This window comes from Nycticebus coucang, chromosome 3, assembly GCF_027406575.1.
Source record: "Nycticebus coucang isolate mNycCou1 chromosome 3, mNycCou1.pri, whole genome shotgun sequence".
Taxonomy (NCBI): Eukaryota; Metazoa; Chordata; class Mammalia; order Primates; family Lorisidae; genus Nycticebus; species Nycticebus coucang.
The window spans coordinates 18565251-18587728 of NC_069782.1; the positions used below are offsets into that span (position 1 = coordinate 18565251).

Below are 22478 nucleotides of genomic sequence, written 5' to 3' on the forward strand. Positions count from 1 at the left end.
TTATGCTTATGTGCTTGCGCCTTTGTTTTTTCTTTGTGGAATATACTCGTGTGCGAATTACACTCAGAAATCAACGTTGTGTTTTTGTATGTTTTAACTCTTTCCCTTTTTCTTAAAGAAAAAAATGAGTTCCTTCACTTTTTTTGCATTTCACAGTTCATTTTTCACCCTTTTCTTTAGTGATGAACACAAATAAGCAACCAGTTCCGAAACTGCAAATGCCATCTTTTTTTTCCTTTATTTTTGAGACAGAGTCTCACTTTCTTGCCCCTCCCCCCCGTGGAGTGCTGGGGGGGGGGTCATAGCTCACAGCAACCTCAAACTCTTGGGCTCAATAGATCCCCTTGCCTCAGCCTCATGAGCAGCTGGGACTACAGGCACCAGCCTCAACACCTGGCTTTTTTTTTTTTTTTTCTTTTGAGATGGTTCAGGCTGGTCTCAAACTCCAAGCAATCCACCCGCCTGGGCCTCCCAGAGTGCTGGGATTACAGATGTGAGCCAACGCTCCCTGCCTGCAAAGGTCATCTTAACTGGTCACTAGTGAGCAGGGTACGCTGCACCTGGAGGAAACTGAGACTGAGACGAACCCTCCAAAATAGTCACTACTTGTGAGTAGATGTTTCTGCAGGTGACTGTGGGAATTCTTGGGGCAGGCAGAGCACCAGCTGGCATAAAATGGCTGGCCATTGGTCTGACTCAGCTCTGCCCCTTTAAGATGGCATCTCTGGTTGAGTACCCTGCAGGGGAACGGGCAGCTTACTCAGTTCCCAGCTTTGTTGTCTCTACCCTGCGGCCTTTTCACCTTTTCTAACTTGTAACTCATTAGTCACCCCCAGTCCCCATTTGGCCTGTTCCTTCATAGTTAACACTCCAGATGATTATTAAGCTACATACCTTTGTGTCTGATTCCCTTGCTTCCTAATTTTAGTTTTTCTCTTTGTTGCTGTAGTTCCATGGACAGTACTGGAAACAGATACTTTGGTGTTTGGGACCAAATTCAAACTTCTGGGACCCACTTGATAGCATTATACCTTGTGGTTAGACTTGGAAGACAGGCAAGAAGATAGGAAGATAGGTTAAACTTTGCCAGATAGGCAAAGAGATGCAGTTAGAGGCAAAAAATAGCTCTCCTGGTAGGCAGGTGTATTCCAACAGCAGGGAGTCAGGAGAATGCAGGCTGGGGAGACTGAGGCAGGAAAGCAATTTGCATCAAGGAGCATTAAGGATTGGGGCCAAGGACTAAGGTGAATTGGTTGCTTGGTTGCTTTGTTTGTTTATTCCTTCATTTACTTATTAATTTAGCAAATGTTGAGGACCCGTTATATGCCAGGTGTTATGCTAGGTGCTGGCAATATAGGAGTGAGCAATATAGAGAGGATCTCTATTCATACAGAATCAATGCATACAGTAGAACCTCCATAGGCGACCACCCCCCTAAGTAGACCAAATTTTCACAGACTGGACTATATCCAGTCACATACTGATACATGTATGTATCAGTACAATACACCTAGTTCCTTAATGTTGACCACCTTTGTATGTTGACCAGCTTGGTTAACTTTTGCATACCCCAGAAACTCAAGAGACTTTAGTTAAAAAAGAAAGTATAGAATGAATATGAGAATCTGATAAATTATTGGCCATATGATAAATATATAAAAAAATCAATAGTCTTGCTCTGAATGTGCAGAAAACATATACAAATGGAATTTTTTAAATTTTATGCATATTAGAGACAAATACTTAGGAATAAACTTAAGAAAGACATAGATCTTGCATGGAGAAAACTATAAAATATTGAGGAATATGAAACAAATGAAGAACTTGGGTCAAGTCCCAGACCCCTTGTACTATCTATTGCTGTGTAGCAAATTACACCCAAATGCAGCAATTTAAAACAATAAACATTTATTAGGTCACATATTATCAGTAGGTTAGGAATCTAGAAGCACTTAGCTGGGTAGTTCTGGCTGAGAGTCTCTCTCATGAACTTGCAGTCAAGATGCTGGCCAAGGCTGAAGTCATCCAGGGGCTTGCCTGGGGCTGGAGGACCTGTTTTCCATGATGGTTCACTCACATCTGCTGTTGGCTAGAGGCCTCAGTTCTCACCACATTGACCTCTCCGTATGGCTGCTCGAGTGTGCTCACAGCATAGCAGCTGGCTTCCCCTGGAGTGAGTGACCCCAGACAGAGAATGAAAAGGGGCCACAGTGACTCATAACCAACCTCAGAAATCACACCATCATTTCTGAAATAACCCTACTCTATGAGAGAGGGTTAAGTGAGGGTGTGATTACCAGCAGTCAGAGATCACTGGGGCCGATTTAGAGACTCACTGTACTTTAGTTGCAAGGGAAGGTTAGAAAGGTTTTACATGCTGTTTTCAGCTTTTCTCATGAGAAACAGACTCTGAAGCATAAGGTGGAGGTTTCCCCAAATATAGGAGGGGGATTCAGGTGCTCCACCCTCAAAAAGAATGATAAATGTCTACTATGTATTTGAATATACAAAAAGATCAGTGTCAGTGGCCAGGCATGGTAGCTCATGCCTGTAAATCCTAGTACTCTGGGAGGCCAAGGCAAGTGGATAGCCTAAGTTCAGGAGTTTGAGACCAGCCTGCCAAGGCAAGTGGATGACCTAAGCTCGAGTTTGAGACCAGCCTGAGCAAGAGTGAGACACACCCCTACCCCCATCTCTACTAAAAATAGAAAAACTAGCTGGAGTAGCGGTGGGCACCTGTTGTCCCAGCTACTCAGAAGGCTGATGCAAGATTTGAGGTTGCTGTGAGCTATGACACCACAACACTCTACCCAGAGGCAACAGTGAGACTCTGTCTAAAAAAAAACGAAAGAAAAGATCAGTGCCCCAAAAGAGGATCCAAAAATAGATTGTTTCCGCTTAAGATGTGGAGGTGACAAATGGATAGTTTATTTCATAAATGATGTTAGCCTTGACAAGTTCTCTGTCTTTTTTTTTTGAGACAGAGTCTCACTATGTCACCCTCAGTAGAGTGCTGTGGCGTCTCAGCTCACAGCAATCTCAAACCCTGGGCTTGAGTGATTCTCTTGCCTCAGCCTCCCAAGTAGCTGGGAGTACAGGCACCTGCCACATGGCCTGGCTATTTTTTTTGTTCTTGTTACAGTTGTCATTGTTGTTTAGCTGGCCGGGGCCAGGTTTGAACCCGCCACCCTTGGTGCATATGGCTGGCGCTATAACCGTTGTGCTGCAGGCACTGAACCAGGTTATCTATCTTAAGCAAAATAAAGTTGAATTCCTATCTTGCACCATATAAAAAATAAATTCTACCTTACCAGAAAATAAGAGAGCCTGTGAATTCAAGGTAGGGCTAGGATAGACCTCCTTAACCAAGACTGAGCATCCAACAAATGAAGTTAGGGTGTTTTTCCTCCTTGGTAGGCCCTGAACACCAATTTTTGTCTTTCCAGCACTAACAAGGACCACAGGGCTGCTGAGCTTGGCTAAACTTAGGACCTTCATGCCTTCTAAGAACATTGGTTCTGTGTAATGTAGAATCGGCACATATTTAGAGGGGAAAAGCAACAGCGAAGGTGGGCTCACTTCCTGAAGATTCCCTTTTCTCTGGAATCTTGTCTCCTTAAATCCTGGTTGGCTGGGTAGGTATTAATGCTTTTAAATAAACTGTTTCTCAATTATCTTATCCAGCTTTTCTCGCGGTTCTGGTGGGAGGGTTGGTGTGCTTCAAATTGTCAGTCATAGTCGACTGTAGTGGAAATAGAGGGAGATCTACCTAGTAGATGTAGAAGTCCTTGGTCCCATTGTAATGTTTCCAAAAGACCAGACTTCAACCAACACATTAAACAGCCATAACTATTTTCACTTATTATCCTTTTGGCTATTTTCCATCAAGCAATTAATATTATGTTCGCTGTTTCCAAACTATGGAATTTATATTATTTTTTTGACTATAGAGCAATAAATGTGTTTCTACTCCATCCAGGTAAATACAAAAGATGTAAAGTCTCCATCTTTCTTTTTTTTGTAGTTTTTGGCCAGGGCTGGGTTTGAACCCGCCACCCCCGGCATATGGGGCCAGCGCCCTACTCCATTGAGCCACAGGCGCTGCCCTCCATCTTTCTTTTTTTATGGCTGAATAGTTCTCCTTAGTAAAGTATCCCAAGAATGGAGAAGCATGCATGCTGTGTACTTGACACTAATTTGAAACTAGCAGATGAACAACTATAGGCCCACACGAGAGAAAAACAATTAAATTTGGGGGGAGGCAGGGAGGTTTGGCTCTCACATGTTGGATATAGCTGTAGGGGGACAGGACACATCTGCTGGGTGAAGGACTCAACTACAACTGGGACTATTCCTTACAAACACTATTGGGGTACTCTTATGCTAATAATTAATAAATAAAAATAAATATGTTTTTGGCTTGGCGCCTGTAGCTCAGTGACTAGGACTCCAGCCACATGTACCGGGGCTGGTGGGTTCGAACCTGGCCAGGGCCTGCTAAACAGCAACGATAACAATAAAAAAAAAAAAAAAATAGCTAGGCCTTGTGGCAGGCACCTGTACTCCCAGCCACTTGGGAGACTGAGGTAAGAGAATCACTTAAGCTCAAGAGTTGGAGGTTGCTGTGAGCTGTGACACCATGGCACTGTACCAAGTGTGACATAGTGGGACTCTGTCTCAAAAAATAAAAACAAATAAATGTGTTTCCAAGTGTTGGAGGTAATTATAATTATAGTTTACATTATATCTCTTTTTACACTTGTTTTTGAACCATAATTTTGAGCTATTTGTGACTTCCCCACGCCCACCCGACCCTAGCTCACACTGTATTACCCTGCTTGAAAATTGGCTTTGGATTTAAAAATGATTACCTGCAGGTGCTAACAAAATCTCTAGGTGCTCTAACTCTTTTACATGCAACCTGAAAGTTTCAACCTGTTACATATTAAATTTACCCATAGTCTTGATTTCCATTTTATTTTCTGTTAATTAAAAACGAACATCTCCTTAGAGTCTGCTTTAGAAAAACAGGTCAATTTAAAAATATCTATCTAGTTGTCCCCTGTCAACTTTAGCAGAACACAAGGGGATTAGAATTTCAAATAGGGAGTTGTCAAATTAAAAAAAATTGGCAAATAAATTCGTTATTTTGAGTGATTAAATCAGCCATGTTGATGATATATATTAGGGACTTACTAAAGTTTTAGAGCTGGAAGGAATCTTAGAAATCATGTAGTTCCACAATTCCCCATTTCAGTTTTAAATTATAAAATTAATAGATTTTCACCTTTAAACAATGAATAGATTTCATGGTTATTTCGTACAGAAAAATATAAGGCCAAAGGGAAAAGTTTTAGGATCTCCCATCCTGTTGTCTAGAGGTTACCACCGGTAGTGGTTTCTATGCATGCTTCCAGAAATTTTCTTCTGTGTGCATACATGCACATATGTGTATATGTAATAAAAAATAAGATTTAAAATGTTTTCATTATTAAATAGAACAACACTTATAGGGGTCCTCAAACTACGGCCCGTGGGCCACATGCGGCGGTGTGATTGTATTTGTTCCCATTTTATTTTTTTACTTCAAAATAAGATATGTGCAGTGTGCATAGGAATTTGTTCATAGTTTTTTTTTTTTCAAGCTATAGTCCGGCCCTCCAACGGTCTGAGGGACCGTTTAAAAAGTTTGAGGCGCCTGTGGCTCAGTGAGTAGGGTGCCGGCCCCATATGCCGAGGGTGGCGGGTTCAAACCCAGCCCCGGCCAAACTGCAACAAAAAAATAGCCGGGCGTTGTGGCGGGCGCCTGTAGTCCCAGCTGCTCGGGAGGCTGAGGCAAGAGAATCGCGTAAGCCCAAGAGTTAGAGGTTGCTGTGAGCCGTGTGATGCCACGGCACTCTACCCGAGGGCGGTACAGTGAGACTCTGTCTCTACACACACACACAAAAAAAAAGTTTGAGGACCCCTGCGACTGGTTTATTCCATTTAATAGATCTTAGATGTCTTGTTACTTTTTATCACTCCCCTATTTGATAGGCATTTGGATGGTTTCCAGTTTGTTGCTATTACTGCCAGTGCTACAGGGAACACTGTAATACACCCAGGCTTTCATATTTGTGCAGATTTATCTGGAGAATAAATCATTAGTTTTGGAACAGTTAGGTTAAAGAGTATGAAGATCAAATTTTCATCAATATCTACTAATTATACTATTTAAAAAGACTATATCAATTTATGGTCCCATCTCAAACCTCTCCCACTTTTCTTTAAAGTTTAGAAAATCTGAACTCCAGAGAAATTAAATGAAGGTTAGATAATGGCTGAACAAATTGGAACTCATATTTAAAAAATTTCTGACATTGTTCCAGCTATTGTATACCTCTTAACTACCTTATTGAAAGAGTTTGAAAGGGTTTTTAAAAAACAAAATTGATTTTCTATGGTCTGAAGAGTCACAATTTTTTTTTGAGACAGTCTCACTATGTTGCCCTCAGTAGAGTGCTGTAGTGTCACAGCTCACAGCAACCTCCAACTCTTGGACTTCAGCAATTCTCTTGTCTCAGCCTCCCAAGTAGCTGGGACTATAAGCACCTGCCACAACGCCAGGCTATTGTTGTTGTTGTAGTTGTCGTTGTTTAGCAGGCCTGGGCTGGGTTCGAACCCACCAACTCTGGTGTACATGGCCAGTGCAGTAACCACTGAGCTATGGGTGCTGAGCCTCAGAAATATTTATTATAGAAAATTTGGAAATTATAGTAAAGGTCATGGAAGAAAATTAAAATAAACCAAATTCCTTCATTAGATATATGACTATTAGCATCTTGGTGTCATTACTAATACTTAACTATTTATTTATTTATTTATCTGTTTGTTTGTATTGAGACAGAGTCTCGCTCTGTTGCCCTGGGTAGAGTGCTGTGGTGTCATAGCTCACAGCAACCTCAAACTTCTGGGCTCAGGAGATATTCTTGGACTCAGCCTACCCCATTAGCTGGGACTATAGGCACCTGCTACAATGCCCAGCTGGTTTTTCTGTTTGTATTAGAGATGTGATCTTGCTCTTGCTGAGACTGGTCTGGGACTTCTGAGCTCAAGTAATTCACCCACTTTGCCCTCCCAGAGTTAGGATTACAGGTATGAGCCACTGTGCCTTAACATATATTTTAAATTAAAATTGGGATCACATAATAATACTGTTTGTAACTATTTTTTACTTGCCAATACATGGAAAACATTTTTTTCATGTAAATATTTCTGCCAGATAATCCAATTCATTGTTCTTAGAACTTTAGTTTGTTACCAGTCTTAAACTGTTACAAATATTATTGCAGTGGAAATCCTTAGGGGCAAATCCTTATAGAAAAATAAAATAACTTTCTAAAATTGGAATGCTTAGTAAAACTACATGATTTGTTTTAAAAGGCTTTGAATATAAGGCTTTGAGGGAAATGACAAATTCCCCTCTGGGAAAGTACCATTAATTTACATTTACTAATACATCACATTTTACATTAATATATTACCATTAATTTACATTTTAAGCACAAGATGCTTTAAAAAAAGTATAACTTGTGGCTGTCAGGGGTAAAATTACTAATGTGATATGCTGCAGTTATAGGAAGGTGAGGTGGCATTTGAATATAGAAATTTCTAAGTCTTAAAATGTTGAGAGAACTTTCTGAAAAAGGTCAGAGGAACTTTTGACTGGTTAATGGATGTTCTTATAGTTATAACATACAGTGATATATAATGATATTACTGAGGCTGCTTTATTGCAAAATATGAAGTCAAACACGGTAGAAGTAATATTAAAAATAGTGGGAACAGGGCGGCGCCTGTGGCTCAAGGAGTAGGGCGCCGGTCCCATATGCCGGAGGTGGTGGGTTCAAACCCAGCCCCGGCCAAAAAAAAAAAAAAAAAGTAGTGGGAACAGCAAAAACATTCATTGAGGGCTTAGTATTTACCTGGCAGATTCTAAAATATATGTTAAGCAGTGATAACTTGATTAAGAAATCTTTTGGGAAAGATGTTTTTTTCTTTCTTTCTTTTTTTTTTTTTTTTGAGACAGTCTCAGTATGTTGCCCTCGGTAGAGTGCTGTGGCATCATAGCTCACAGCAACCTCAAACTCTTGGACTTAAGCAATTCTCTTGCCTCAGCCTCCCAAGTACCTGGGACTACAGGTGCCAACCACAATGCCCGGCTATTTTTTGGTTGCACTTCTCTTTGTTGTTTAGCAGGCCCAGGCGGGGCTCAAACCTGCCGAACTTGGTGTATGTGGCCAGCGCCCTACCACTGAGCTATAGGTGCCACTAATAGGAAAGATGTTTCTTAAGAAGAAGTCCTCTTTGGGCGGCGCCTGTGGCTCAGTCGGTAAGGCGCTGGCCCCATATACCAAGGGTGGCGGGTTCAAACCTGGCCCCGGCCAAACTGCAACCAAAAAATAGCCGGGCGTTGTGGCGGGTGCCTGTAGTCCCAGCTACTCGGGAGGCTGAGGCAAAAGAATCGCTTAAGCCCAGGAGTTGGAGGTTGCTGTGAGCTGTGTGAGGCCACGGCACTCTACCAAGGGCCATAAGGTGAGACTCTGTCTCTACAAAAAAAAAAAAAAAAAGAAGAAGTCCTCCTTAGCAGTGTTAAAAGAAAGATTAAAAAAGAAAAGGTTAATGAGGTGCTTATTATGCAAGACCTGCTTTAATCCTGCCACATGGGTATGGCCATTATTCCAGATTTATAGCTGCAGAAATAAGTTAGTGTTGATGTCCACCACTGAGGCAGGTCTTATGTAACTCTAAAGCCCATGCTTGACCTCTGGGAGTGGACCAGATAGTATAGGAGGTGCCACTGTCTACCAGTTGCTGCTAGCAGGTGGACCAGGGACGAAATATTAATAATAGTGACTTCCTAGTGCAAAAGTGGAACCTTTCAATTCTATTCAGTCTTACTGATTTTGCAAAGACAAAGTCAGTTTGGTACATATTTGTCTCAAAGGTCTCTGTAATAAGTACTTTTTTTTTTTGAGACAGAGTCTCAAGCTGTCACTCTGGGTAGAGTGCCATGTCATCACAGCTCACAGCAACCTCAAACTCTTAGGCTTAACTGATTCTCTTGCCTCAGCCTCCCAATTAGCTGAGACTACGGGTGCCTGCCACAGTGTCTGGCTATTTTTATTGTTGTGTTGTTACAGTTGTCATTGTTGTTTTAGCTGGCCCAGACCTGGTTGGAACCCACCAGTCTCCCTATATGTGGCCGGCGCCCTACCCACTTAGCTACGGGCGCCGCCTAATAAGTACATTAATCTGCCTTTTTGACAGAAAGACCCAGAGGTCCTTTAAAAAAGGCAGATTAATGTACTTATTAATACACATTGTTTTCTTTTTAACACATTTATTTATTTATTTTTATTGTTAAATCATAGCTGTGTACATTAGTGCAATCAAGGGGTACAATGTGCAGGTTTCATATACAATCTGAAATAATCTCATCAAACTGTTCAACGTAGCCTTTATGGCATTTTCTTAGTTACTGTATGCAGGCATTTGTATTCTGCATTTAGTAAGTTTTGCCTGTACCCATTCTAAGATGCACCGTAGATGTGGCCCCACCCATGACCCTCCCTCCACCAATACCTCCCCTCTCCCTTCCCCTTCCTTGGCCCTTTCCTCATAGTCTCGTGCTATAGTTGGGTTATAGCCTTCATGTGAAAGCTATAACTTAGCTTCATAGTAGGGCTGAGTACATTGGATACTTTTTCTTCCATTCCTGAGATACCTTGCTAAGAAGAATATGTTCCAGCTCCATCCATGTAAACATGAAAGAGGCAAAGTCTCCATCTTTCTTTAAGGCTACATAATATTGCGTGGTATACATGTACCACAATTTGCTAGTCCATTCCTGGGTCGATGGGCACTTGGGCTTCTTCCATGACTTAGCAATTGTGAATTGGGCTGCAATAAACATTCTGGTACAGATGTCTTAGTTATATTGTGATTTTTGGTGTATTGGGTATAAACCTAGTAAAAGAATTATAGGATTGAATGGCAGGTCTATTTTTAGGTCTCTAAGTATTCTCCAAACATCCTTTCAGAAGGAACATATTCGTGTGCATTCCCGTCAGCAGTGTAGGAGTGTGCCCTTTTCTCCACATCCACACCAACATCTCTGGTTTTGGGATTTTGTTATGTGGGCTACTCTTACTGGGGTTAGGTGATATCTCAAAGTAGTTTTGATTTGCATTTCTCTGATGATTAAGGATGATGAGCTTTTTTTCATGTGTTTGTAGATCGTGTGTCTGTCTTCTTTAGAGAAGTTTCTCTTCAAGTCCCTTGCCCACCCTGAGATGGGATCACATGTTCTTTTCTTGCTAATACGTTTGAGTTCTCTGTGGATTCTGGTTATTAGACCTTTATCGGAGGTATAACCTGCAAATATTTTCTCTCATTCTGAGGGCTATCTGCTTGCTTTACTTACTATGTTCTTGGCTGTGCAGAAGCTTTTTAGTTTGATCAGGTCCCAGTAGTGTATTTTTGATACTGTTTCAATTGCCTGGGGAGTCCTCCTCATAAAATATTCACCCAGGCCGAATCCTTCAAGAGTTTTCCCTGCACTTTCTTCAAACTTTATTTTTATAGTTTCAAGTCTTAAGTTTAAATCTTTAATCCAGTGAGAGTCTATCTTAGTTAATGGTGAAAGGCGTGGGTCCAGTTTCAATCTTCTACAGGTTGTCAGCCAGTTCACCCAGCACCATTTGTTAAATAGGGAATCTTTTTCCCACTGAATGTTTTTAATTGGCTTGTCAAAGATCAAATAACAGTAAGTAGCTGGATTCATCTCTTGGTTCTCTATTCTGTTCCAGACATCTACTTCTCTGTTTTTGTGCCAGTACCATGCTGTTTTGATCACTATCGATTTATAGTACAGTCTCAGGTCTGGTAGCGTGGTTCCTCTTGCTGTGTTTTTATTGCTGAGTAATGTTTTGGCTATTCGAGGTTTCTTCTGATTCCATATAAAACCAAGTATTATTTTTTCAAGATCTTTAAAATATGACATGGAGCTTTAATAGGAATTGCATTAAAATTATATATTGCTTTGGGTAGTATAGACATTTTAACAGTGTTGATTCTTCCCAGCCATGAGCATGGTATGTTTTTCCATTTGTTAACATCTTCAACTATTTCTTTTCTTAAAGTTTCATAGTTCTCTTTGTAGAGATCTTTAATGTTCTTTGTTAGGTATACTCCCAAATATTTCATCTTCTTTGGCACTACTGTGAAAGGAATAGAGTCCTTGACTGTTTTTTCGGCTTGGTTATTGTTGGTATATATAAAAGCTACAGATTTATGGGTGTTGATTTTGTAGCCTGAGAATTGCTGTATTCCTTGATCACTTATAAAAGTTTTGTAGTAGAATCCCTAGTGTTTTCCAGATATACAGTCAGGTCATCTGCGAAGAGTGAAAGTTTGATCTCTTCTGACTCTGTGGATACCCTTGATTGCCATTTCTTCCCTAATTGCAATGGCTAAAACTTCCATTACAATGTTAAAGAGCAATGGAGACAATGGGCAACCTTGCCTGGTTCCCGATCTAAGTGGAAATGATTTCAATTTAACTCCATTCAATATTGGCTGTGGGTTTGCTGTAGATGGACTCTATTAGTTTAAGAAATGTCCCTTCTATACCAATTTTCTTAAGTGCTCTGATCATGAAGGGATGCTGGATATTAATAAAAGCTTTTCCTGCATCAATTGAAAGAATCATATGGTCCTTATATTTTAGTTTGTTTGTGTGCTGAATTACATTTATAGATTTACGTATATTGAACCAGCCTTGAGACCCTGGGATAAATCCTACTTGGTCGTGGTGTATAATTTTTTTGATGTGTTGTTGGATTCTGTTTGTTAGGATCTTATTGAGTATTTTAGCATCAATATTCATTAGTGATATTGGTCTATAATTTTCTTTTCTTGTTGGGTCTTTCCCTGGTTTGGGGATCAAGGTGATGTTTGCTTCGTCGAATGTGTTGGGTAATATTCCTTCTTTTTCTATATTTTGGAAGAGGTTTAGTAATATAGGTACTAGTTCTTCTTTAAAGGTTTGGTAGAATTCTGACGTAAAGCCATCTGGTCTTGGGCTTTTCTTTTTAGGGAGATTTTGTATAGTTGATGCTATTTCAGAACTTGATATAGGTCTGTTCAACATTTTCACTTCATTCTGGCTAAGTCTTGGTAGGTGGTGTACTTCCAGGTATTGGTCGATTTCTTTCAGATTTTCATATTTCTGAGAGTAGAGTTTCTTATAGTATTTGTTAAGGATTTTTTGAATTTCTCAGGGGTCTGTTGTTATTTCATCGTTACCATTTCTGATTGATGAAATCAGGGATTTTACTCTATTTTTCCTGGTTAGGTTGGCCAAAGGTTTATCTATTTTATTGATCTTTTCAAAAAACCAACTTTTGGATTTATTGATCTGTTGTATAATTCTTTTGTTTTCAATTTCATTTAATTCTGCTCTGATTTTGGTTATTTGTTTTCTTCTGCTGGGTTTGGGGTTGGAGTGTTCTTCCTTCTCTAGTTCTTGAGATGTCCTATAACGTTATTAGCATCATCTCTTTCCATTTTCTTGAGGAAGGCTTGCAGTGGTATAAACTTTCCTCTTAGGACTGCCTTTGCAGTATCCCAGAGGTTCTGGTAATTTGTGTCTTGACTGTTGTTTTGTTCCAAAAATTTGGTGATTTCCTTCTTAATCTCGTCTATAACCCATCTATCCTTCAGCATAAGGTTGTTTAGCTTCCATGTTTTTGTATGGGTATGCAGGTTCCTGTTGTTATTACGTTCAACTTTTATTCCATGATGGTCTGAGAAGATGCAAGGAATAATTTCTATTTTTTTAAATTTGCTGAGGTTAGATTTGTGGCCTAGGATGTGCTCAATTTTGGAGTATGTTCCATGGGCTGATGAGAAGAATGTGTATTCAGTTTTTTTGGGATGAAATGTTCTGTAGATGTCTGTTAAGTCCAGATGTTGAATGGTTAAGTTTAAATCTAAAATTTCTTTGTTTAGCTTCTTTTTGGAGGATCTATCCAGCACTGCTAAAGGGGTGTTAAAATCTCCAACTACTATGGAACTGGAGGAAATCAAGTTGCTCATGTCTCTTAGAGTTTCTTTTATAAATTGAGGTGCATTCTGTTTGGGTGTATAAATATTAATAATTGAAATCTCATCATATTGAGTATTACCTTTAACAAATATGAAGTGTCCATCCTTATCCTTCCTTATTTCGGTTGGTTTAAAGCCTATTGCGTCTGCGAATAGGATTGAAACACCTGCTTTTTTCTGCTTTCCATTTGCCTGGAGTATAGATGACCATCTCTTCACCTTGAGTCTATATTTGTCTTTTAATGTAAGGTGCAATTCTTGTATGCAGCAGATATCTGGCTTGAGGTTTTGTATCCAGTCAGCCAACCTGTGCCTCTTTAGAGGACAATTTAAACCATTCACATTAATTGAGAATATTGATAAGCCTTTCGAGAGTCCGGTGGACATTTTTAATCCTTTTGCGACTGTGGAAGTTGGAATTTGATCAAAATTTTCTGGGTGGGTTTACTTTTGTGGTGGAGGATTATGCTGGTCTTTATGGAGGATAGGTCTGAGACTATCCTGGAGAGCTGGTTTAGTTATGGCAAATTTCTTCAACATGTACATGTTGAAGTATTTAATTTCTCCATCATAAATGAAACTCAGTTTAGCTGGGTACAGGATCCTGGGTTGAAAGTTATTTTGTTTTAGGAGATTAAAAGTCGATGATCATCTTCTTCTAGCATGAAAGGTTTCAGCAGAGAGATCTGCAGTTATTCTAATATACTTGCCCTTGTAGCCAATGGTTTTCTTTCGTCTGGCTGCTTTCGGAATTTTCTCCTTCATATTAACTTAAGTGAAATTGATTATGATGTGTCTGGGGGATGTCTTATTTGAGTTGAGTTATGTTGGAGTTCTGAAACTGTCTGCTATCTGAATTTCAGAATCTCTTGGCATGTCTAGAATGTTCTCCTTCATAATCTCATGGAGAAGAGACTCTGTGCCTTTTGAAGCCACTTCGTTGCTTTTGGGGATCCCTATAAGACAAATATTGGTTTTCTTTGAATTATTCCAGAGCTCTCTGAGAGAGTGATCTGTTTTTGCCCTCGATTTCTCTTCCTTTTTGAGAGTTTGGAGCTTTGAAAGCTTTGTCTTCAATGTCAGAAATCCTTTCTTTTGCTTGCTCCATTCTGTTACTGAGGGATTCTACTGTGTTTCTTAGATCTTTGAGGGCTGCAACTTCTTGTCTCAATGTGTCAAAATCTTTGGTCATTTGGTCGTTGAATTCGTTGAATTTTTGAGATATCTTTTGGGTTACTGCTTGGAGTTCTAATTCGATCTTATTTGCTATCCAGATTCTGGATTTCTGACATCTTGACATCTTAGCTATTTGTTTGTGCATGGGATCTTGTGCTGTGTCTGCCCCATTGATCCTTGTGGGAGTTGATCTTCCCTGATTATTCATATTGCCAGAGTTTTTCTGTTGATTTCGCCTCATGATTGTTTTTTACCTTTGCCTCTTCCTGTACTCAGAGTTGGGGAGGTGTCTCTGCCAGATTAGACCCCAGTGGGATCACTGTATTGTTGCTGGATCTTTGTAGGGAGTGACCCTGTGTAGTTCCTCTGGGGCAGCCCCAGCCAGGGAGTTCTGGTTGTGGAAGCAGCTCTGGAGTGTGACACACCCGGATTCAGCAACAGGGCAGGAGGTAGTGTGCACGGTTCTGGGAGTGCCTGGTGCCCAGAGAGTTTGGCACAGAAAGCCCAAGGCTCCAGCAGTCTCTGGCCAGGAGAAGGGCTCTGTGCAGAGGCAGGGAGGGTTCTGGAGGACACATGGCTACCAGAGTCCCTGGCCAGACGAGTGGGCTGGTGTGGAGGCAGGGAGGCTATAGGAGAGAGGACGCAGGGTTGCACAGCTCTCACAGTTCCTTGTCAGGGCATGCAGAGGCCCGGCAGGTGCGGGTTGCAGGTTGGGAGTCGTGGCGCAGGTCTTATGGAGGTCTGGGCGGCGCCAAGCCCAGGAGTTTGAGGTTGCTATGAGCTGTGATGCCACGGCACTCTACCCAGGGCAACAGCCCGAGGCTCCAGTGTGCCAAAACCAGTCTCACTCTGCCCCTGAGGGTTAAGGCTGTAAGGCAGCTCAGTCCCCGCCTTTAGGCTGCTCAGTTACTACGTTACTAGCTCCCGCCCAATCCTTGCTCTGTGACCCTGCGGGCGGAGCTTGCCAGGGCAGTTCTCTCACAATGGCTCCCTGTGGCCCACAGCCAAACACTATTAGCTCTGTCCAGCTCAGCGACTCAATCTGGGGCCCTAGACAATGCTCAAAGTTCTCCACACTCCTGCTCGAGCTCTCCCCAGGGCAGTTCAACTGAGTGCCAAGTCCAAAAACTCAGAAACAGTTCACAGGCCTTTCTGGTTTGCAGTCTCACTACTGCTTGTACTTATGGCTGCTGGTGGGATTAGGTTGATCGAACACACACAACCACTTGCCAGTTTTCCACTGATTTTGTCCTTTTCTTGGGGTCCGGAAGTCCCTTGCTGACTCCCTGTATCCTCAAAGGGATGATTATAGGCAGATCCCACCAGCTAGAGATGCCTGGAGTCTTATCTCCCCAGACTCATGGTGCCCAGTTGCAGGGAAGGTGTTACTTGGCCGCCATTTTGCTCCACCTCCTATTTATTATTTCTTAAAATTTTGGATTAATGTGAGGGTACAAACAAGTAGGTCACAATCTTTGCTCTTGTTAAGTGTAGTCCCTCTTGTCATTGTGTCCCATAACACATTTATTTTTATGGCTACTGTCTATTCGTGCCATATAACATGGGGTTTCCACTTATGGTAATAATGAAAACTTTCTAGTAAAATCCTTTAGACTTAAATTGTTTGAAAGAGAAGTAAAAAGTCACACCCTACTTTTTTGTATCTTCTGTCTTCTCAGAAATAACTCCTTGCTTGCTTTTTTTCTCTTTTTTAAATTATTTTTTGCTTTAGGTTTTCTTTTATGCTTTTTTTTTCATTGTTAATGCCCTCCTTCTGAAAAAGAACTAGGAAGTATTTTTTATCAGCATTTGTGAAGCAGGGTGTGGAGATGATTATTTTTTACTTTAAAATTTTAATTATAAAACAACACAACTATAATTGATAGTAATTTTTATTACAGAAACAGTTTTGCCATAATTTCACCATTAGAAGGCAGCTGCTATATTGTTTTCTTTTCTTTTTTTTTTTCCTGGTATGCATTCATTTTATTTTTATTTTAATTAATTTTTTTTTTTTAAACAGAGCCTCAAGCTGTCACCCTGGGTAGAGTGCTGTGGCATCACAGCTCACAGCAACCTCCAACTCCTGGGTTCAAGCAATTCTCCTGCCTCTGCCTCCCAAGTAGCTGGGACTACAGGCGCCCACCACAATGCCCGGCTATTTTTTGGTTGCAGCCGTCATTATTGTTTGGCAGGCCAGGCTGGATTCAAACCCACCAGCTCAGGTGTATGTGGCTGGTGCCTTAGCCGCTTGATCCACAGGCGCTGAGCCTATGCATTCATTTTAATAATAATAATTGACATTTGTTGAGTATTTGTTTCTAGGCACTGTTCTGAGTGTTTTATGTTTACTAACTTATTTAATGTTCTCAACCACTCTATGACATAAATACCATCACTCCTGTTTTACTTCACTGAAGGACAGCGAATTTAGGAAACGTAACATAAGGATGTAAATCCAGAGGTTGGACCTTCAACCTCTATGTTATCTGCTATATTTAGCAGTGTTTTATTTATTTATTTAGTTTTTGAGACAGAGTCTCAAGCTGTCCCCCTGGGTAGAGTGCTGTGGCCTCATAGCTCACAGCAACCTCCATCTCGGGCTCAAGCAAACCTCTTGCCTCAGTTTTTCTATTTTCAGTAGAGATAGGGTCTCACTTTTGCTCAGGCTGGTCTTGAACTTGAGAGCTAAAGCAATTCACCCGCCTCAGCCTTCCAGAGTGCTTTTGTAGTGTTTTATTAACATTGCTATTATTATGGTCTATACTTATTATTTTTCCTTTTCACTGAACAGTATAACATTTTCCTCTTGCTATGTGGTTCTCAGATTTTTAACCATCAGTTTTATTTGGGTGTAGTTTATGTTAAATTAAATGTACCCATTTTAAATTTTCAGCTCATGAGTGTTGACGAATATCTACATCTGTGTAACCACCACTGTAGTTAGGATATTGAACATTTCCTTGAACAATCCTGTAGTTAGGATATTGAACAAAAGAGTTCGCCTGTGTTTCTTTCAACGTACAGTATTTCCTCCCCAAACCTTTACCAGGTAACAAATGGGCTGCCTTCTATCACCATTCTGATTTTTTTTAACTTTCACTTTGATTCATGAGTTAATCATTTTTATATGAGTTATCATTATATAATGTCATTCTCTGTTCCTAGTAATATTCCTTGTTCTGAAGTCTTTTTTTTTCTGGATAAGTACATAGCCTCTGTGGTTTACTTTTGAATAGTGCTTGCAAGGTGTATCTCTCTTTCCAACCTTTTCTTTTTATCCCATCTATCTCCTTATATTGAGAGTGCATTTCTTCTAGACAGCATATAGTGGAGTCTTGATTTTTTGTTTGTTTTGAGATAGCCTCAAGCTGTCACCCTGTGTAGAATGCCATGGTGTCACAGCTCACAGCAACCTCTAGCTCTTGGGCTTAGGCGATTCTCTTGCCTCAGCCTCCCAAGTAGCTGGGACTACAGGCGCTGGGCAATTTTTTCTTTTTTTGGTTGTAGTTGTCATTGTTGTTTGGCAGGCCCAGGCTGGATTCGAACCCACCACCTCTGGTGTATGTGGCTGGCACCTTAGCCACTTGAGCTATAGGCGTGGAGCCAGAGTCTTGCTTTTTTTTTTATCTTATCTGATAATCTCTCCCTTTAAGGTGTTTCACCTATTTTATATCTAATTTAATTGGTGATATTATTGGATTTAAATGAATTATTTTGAGTGATTCCAGTTAATCTGTCCTATTGGCTTATTATTAATAGTTACATCTCTTAAAAATTTTATTAATCACCCTAGGATTTATAATTTCCATCTTTATGATTTAATAAAATAAAAAAAGAAAAGAAAAAAATAATTTCCATCTTTAACTTATTGCAGACCACCTTCAAATAGTATATCATTTTACAGATGATGTGAGAACCTTACGGAAGTACGCTTCCAATTCCTTTCTCCCATTTTTTGTTCTGCTGTAGTATATTCGAATGTTAACGTGTGTTATAGGCGCCCGAGCTGTATTGGACCTCTGCCAGTTGTCAGTATAGCATCTGAGCCCAAGATGGTTTTCTGTTCTTCCCCCAAAGGATTGGAGGGTTTTTTTTTCTCTCTTTCTCTAGCTATAATTGTCAATGGTTCTTTGTCTCTGACCTGAGCTGATGGAGGTTTACAGCTCTTCTCTCATTGGCTTAAGGCCTTTGCTTTGTATGAGAGAAGGGTCTGGGCAAGTGAGCAAAACTTCATCCCCTTCGCCCAGGTCTCCTCCCTACAGGCCTACTTAACCAAAGTGAGCCTCTGTGCTCTCCTGCCCTGTCTGTAATCTTTTCTCCTGAGTGTCTGGCAAAAACCCACAGAAAAGTGAGTGAGAGCAAATTCTTCCTTATGTAGAGGACCCTCACCTCTTTAAGACTCTTACAGTGGCCCACTCTTGGCCTTTAATAATTCAGTAAAATTTTAGGTGATGTCTTCTTATTTGATTTTATGGTAGCTGCTGTTTCTTCCCATGCTCTACCACAAGTGTGTCACTTTTGAATCCAGGTTACTTATTTGCCTTGGGACCTCTGCTCTCTCATCAGGTTAAGAAATTTTTAATTTTATATTTTTTCTAGATTTTTCTCATTGTCTGGGTGGTTGAGACAATCTTTTGTATTTCTGCATCCCAAGCAGGAAAGGAAATGGCCAGAGGGATTTTGATTAAAAAAAAAAAAATTCTAACTCACTATTCCCTTATGCTAGGGCACGGGCGTGGTGGGAACCAGCAGGGGGAGCAGGGCGGAGAGTAGCAGGCCGTCCTGCTTTCCGCAGGGAACTCTATCTCAGGCCTTCCCAAAAGGAAGTCCAGAGTTTTCAAACGAATACCCCAGAGTTTCTAGGGCTTGAGGTAAACCATGTTCATATATAGTGTCCATGGAAAAGAAGCTATAGTCTGTAAAATAATTTAGAGAGGTTTATTCTGAGCCAAAATTTGAGGACCATGACCTACCCAGAGTCAACCCGAGAAGCCCTGAGCAAGTGGACTCGTGAGGTGGTGAGGTTATAGTTTGGTTTTATACATTTTAGGGAGACAGATTACAGGTAAGCTCATAAATCAATACGTGGAAAACATGTTGGTTTGGCCCCAAAAGGTGGGACATCTTGAAGTGGGGGGTCTGACAGGTTATAGGTGGGTTTAAAGATTCTTTAGATGACAATTGGCTTAAAAAGTTAGGCTTTGTCTGAAAGACCAGGAGTCAGTAAAAAGGAATGCTTAAATGAAGGGTCTGTTAATCAGAGACAAAGCACTGGTTTGTCAGACTCAAGTGGTTTGCTGTGTGTATTGAGGACCCACAGGTACCCATAGCCTGATGGCTGTTAATGAGTCACAGGGGACATCTCTAAGAAGGGGAGGTGGAGGGATGAGGCCTGTCTGATCTCCTTTCTCATGGCTAGCAACTCAGTTTCAGGGATCCCCTTGGCCAAAGAAGGGCCCTAGTAAGTCAGCTGCTTGAGGGAAGATTGAAGATTTATTTTAAAATTCACAATATGAAACCTGACTCTTTCTTCACTCCTAAGGCCAAGGGCCTGTTACTATTCTGGGATATTGTTAAGAGTTTTTTTATTGTCAGCCTAGATCCAGAAGGCCCAAGATAGCACGGCTCATCTTTGTAATGTGCCTTTTTTCTCTCATTGCTTTTAAGATTAAACAAACAAAAAAAAAATCACTGTTTTCCAGCCTTTGTGTAGCTTTCTTTGTGTTTATTCTGCTGAGTGTTGAGCTTCTTGAATCTGTGGGTGTATAATTTTCATCCTATGTGGACACTTTCCAGCAATTATTTCTTCCCTTCTCCCTTTCTCCTCTTCTTCCGGGTCAGTTGAGAGCCCTTTTGATATTATCGGATGGTTATTGAAGCTCTGCCTAGTTTCTTTTTCTCCTTCTTTTGCAAACTATACTTCAGTTTGTGTAGTTTTCATGCCGTGTCTCCAAATTCACTAATGGTTTTTGGTCTGATGTTTTATTTGCTTTCTGTGAGTCTAGGCAGTGAAATTTTTATTTCGATATTACATTTTTTGGCTGTAGAGGTTCCATTCTTTTTTTTTTTTTTGTAGAGACAGAGTCTCACTGTACCGCCCTCGGGTAGAGTGCTGTGGCGTCACACGGCTCACAGCAACCTCTAACTCTTGGGCTTAAGCGATTCTCTTGCCTCAGCCTCCCGAGCAGCTGGGACTACAGGCGCCCGCCACAACGCCCGGCTATTTTTCTGTTGCAGTTTGGCCGGGGCTGGGTCTGAACCTGGGCTGGGTCTGAACCTGCCACCCTCGGCATATGGGGCCGGAGCCCTACTCACTGAGCCACAGGCGCCGCCCTGAGGTTCCATTCTATTTTTAAAAAGTCTTCCTTTTTTTTCTTACTAAATTCATGTTTGTCTTCAGACCTTTAGTATAAAGGGCACAATGTTGTTTTTAAAGTCTTTGTCTGATGATTTTGTCTTCCCTACATTTCTAGGTCTGTTTATATTGATTGATTTTTCTCCTGACTATGATCATGGTTTTTTTGTCTCTCTGCCTAACAGTTTCACATTGTTGATGTTTGGATTTTGTTGCCATCCTTAAAGAGTGTTAAGTTTTGTTCGGATGGGTAGTTAAATTACTTAGAGATCAGCTTGATTCTTTCAAAGTTTGTGTTAGGGTGGAAATTTGTATGCAAGAGGAGAAAGAATTTTCAACACAAAGATTAAGATATAAAGAAGTAAAAAGTTTATTTTACTTTCTCTGAAAGAGAGAAAGAGAGGGAGAGGTGTGGTATACAAAAAGGAAGAAAGGGGGAAATTTCTTAATGTCCACAGTTTTCCGCTATTTGGAGTAATTCCTTGGGAGTGATTCCTAGGAAATAGAATCATTGAGTCAAAAATTATATATGCTTTAATATATTTTGAAATATATTGCCAAATAGCTTTCAAGACTACCAATTTTCAATTCCATAGTTATATACGAGATATAAATTCCATCAACATTCTGATAGCTATAAATTTTTTTAAAAAATCATTTTAAAATCTCTTTGAATTCTAGGAAAGTTAAATATTCTTTTACATGTATTCTGATATTGTTTTTCTTTTTGTCTATTTGTATCTCTTGCTTGTATCTTAACTGGGATGTTGGTGTTAGTGTTTTGCTTACAATAAAGATAAAATTATCTGTGGCCAATATTATTATGGTCCATTGTTTTCCTTTTAAGTCTTCCTTAAAATGTAATTTCATCTGTTCATCTTTTCTTCTGTGATTTCTTTTCCAGGTTATAAGTTTTGGAAGTTGACTTCAGGTTTGATAAATATTTATGGTTTTTTTTTTTTCATTTAAAAATTATATTAAATTCAACAAGTGCTGTATTTCCCTAGCACCTACTCTGAGCCTGTCAGCATATGAGGTGTTGAGGACATGGTAGTGATTAACTAGGAATGACTCTAATTACAAGGGAATAGGAGAAGGTGGATATTTTCAAGGGATAGTAATCTATCTCAAGACTCCTTCCTACATGACTGGTGGAGAAGTCTATGAATTAACACCCCACCCCTACCCTTGTTATCTATTCTGCCATTTTTTAGTTTTATTTTTTGTAAAATAGCCTGAGATTGTGGTTTAAATTGCTTTTTTTTAAATTGCCACCTCTTTGATAGTACTGTTTATTGGAGAGGTGTTTCCATCCACTGATTTATGGTGTCTTTATAACTTAGGGTGTTATTTTTATAATATGGAGGCATTATAACATATTTGTTGTGGAGTCAGGCTGACCTGTGTTTAGATGCTGTCTCTACTTACTGGCTAAATAACTGGACATATTACTTACCCTGTCTGTGAAGTAGGGTGATAATCTTATCTATCATAGGATTATTAGACAAATCAATGCAAAAGTGTTGGTTAATGCTCTTTTAAAAGGGACTGCATTATTGGTTGTTTTTTTTGTTGTTGTTGTTGTTGTTGTTTGTTTGTAGAGACAGAGTCTCACTTTATCGCCCTTGGTAGAGCGCTGTGGTGTCATACAGCTCACAGCAACCTCCAACTCCTGGGCTTAGGATTCTCTTGCCTCAGCCTTCTGAATAGCTGGGACTACAGGCGCCCACCACAACGCCCAGCTATATTTTTGTTGCAGTTTGGCTGGGGCCGGGTTTGAACCTGCCACCCCCGG

At 40.4% G+C, this 22478-nt stretch overlaps 1 protein-coding gene and 1 long non-coding RNA gene across 2 annotated transcripts in view; one reads left to right on the forward strand and one right to left on the reverse strand.

Annotated features, from left to right (window-relative positions):
* Window positions 1-22478, forward strand: part of LOC128581317 (putative tetratricopeptide repeat protein 41) — a 96201-nt gene that overhangs the window by 1424 nt on the left and 72299 nt on the right. The gene's annotated exons all lie outside the window — the stretch shown is intronic.
* The window catches only part of LOC128581318 (uncharacterized), a 53728-nt gene continuing 31703 nt past the window's right edge, over window positions 454-22478 (reverse strand). The window contains exon 4 of the long non-coding RNA XR_008378793.1: window positions 454-2168. This is a non-coding gene — a long non-coding RNA (uncharacterized LOC128581318). The remainder of the gene's footprint in view (window positions 2169-22478) is intronic.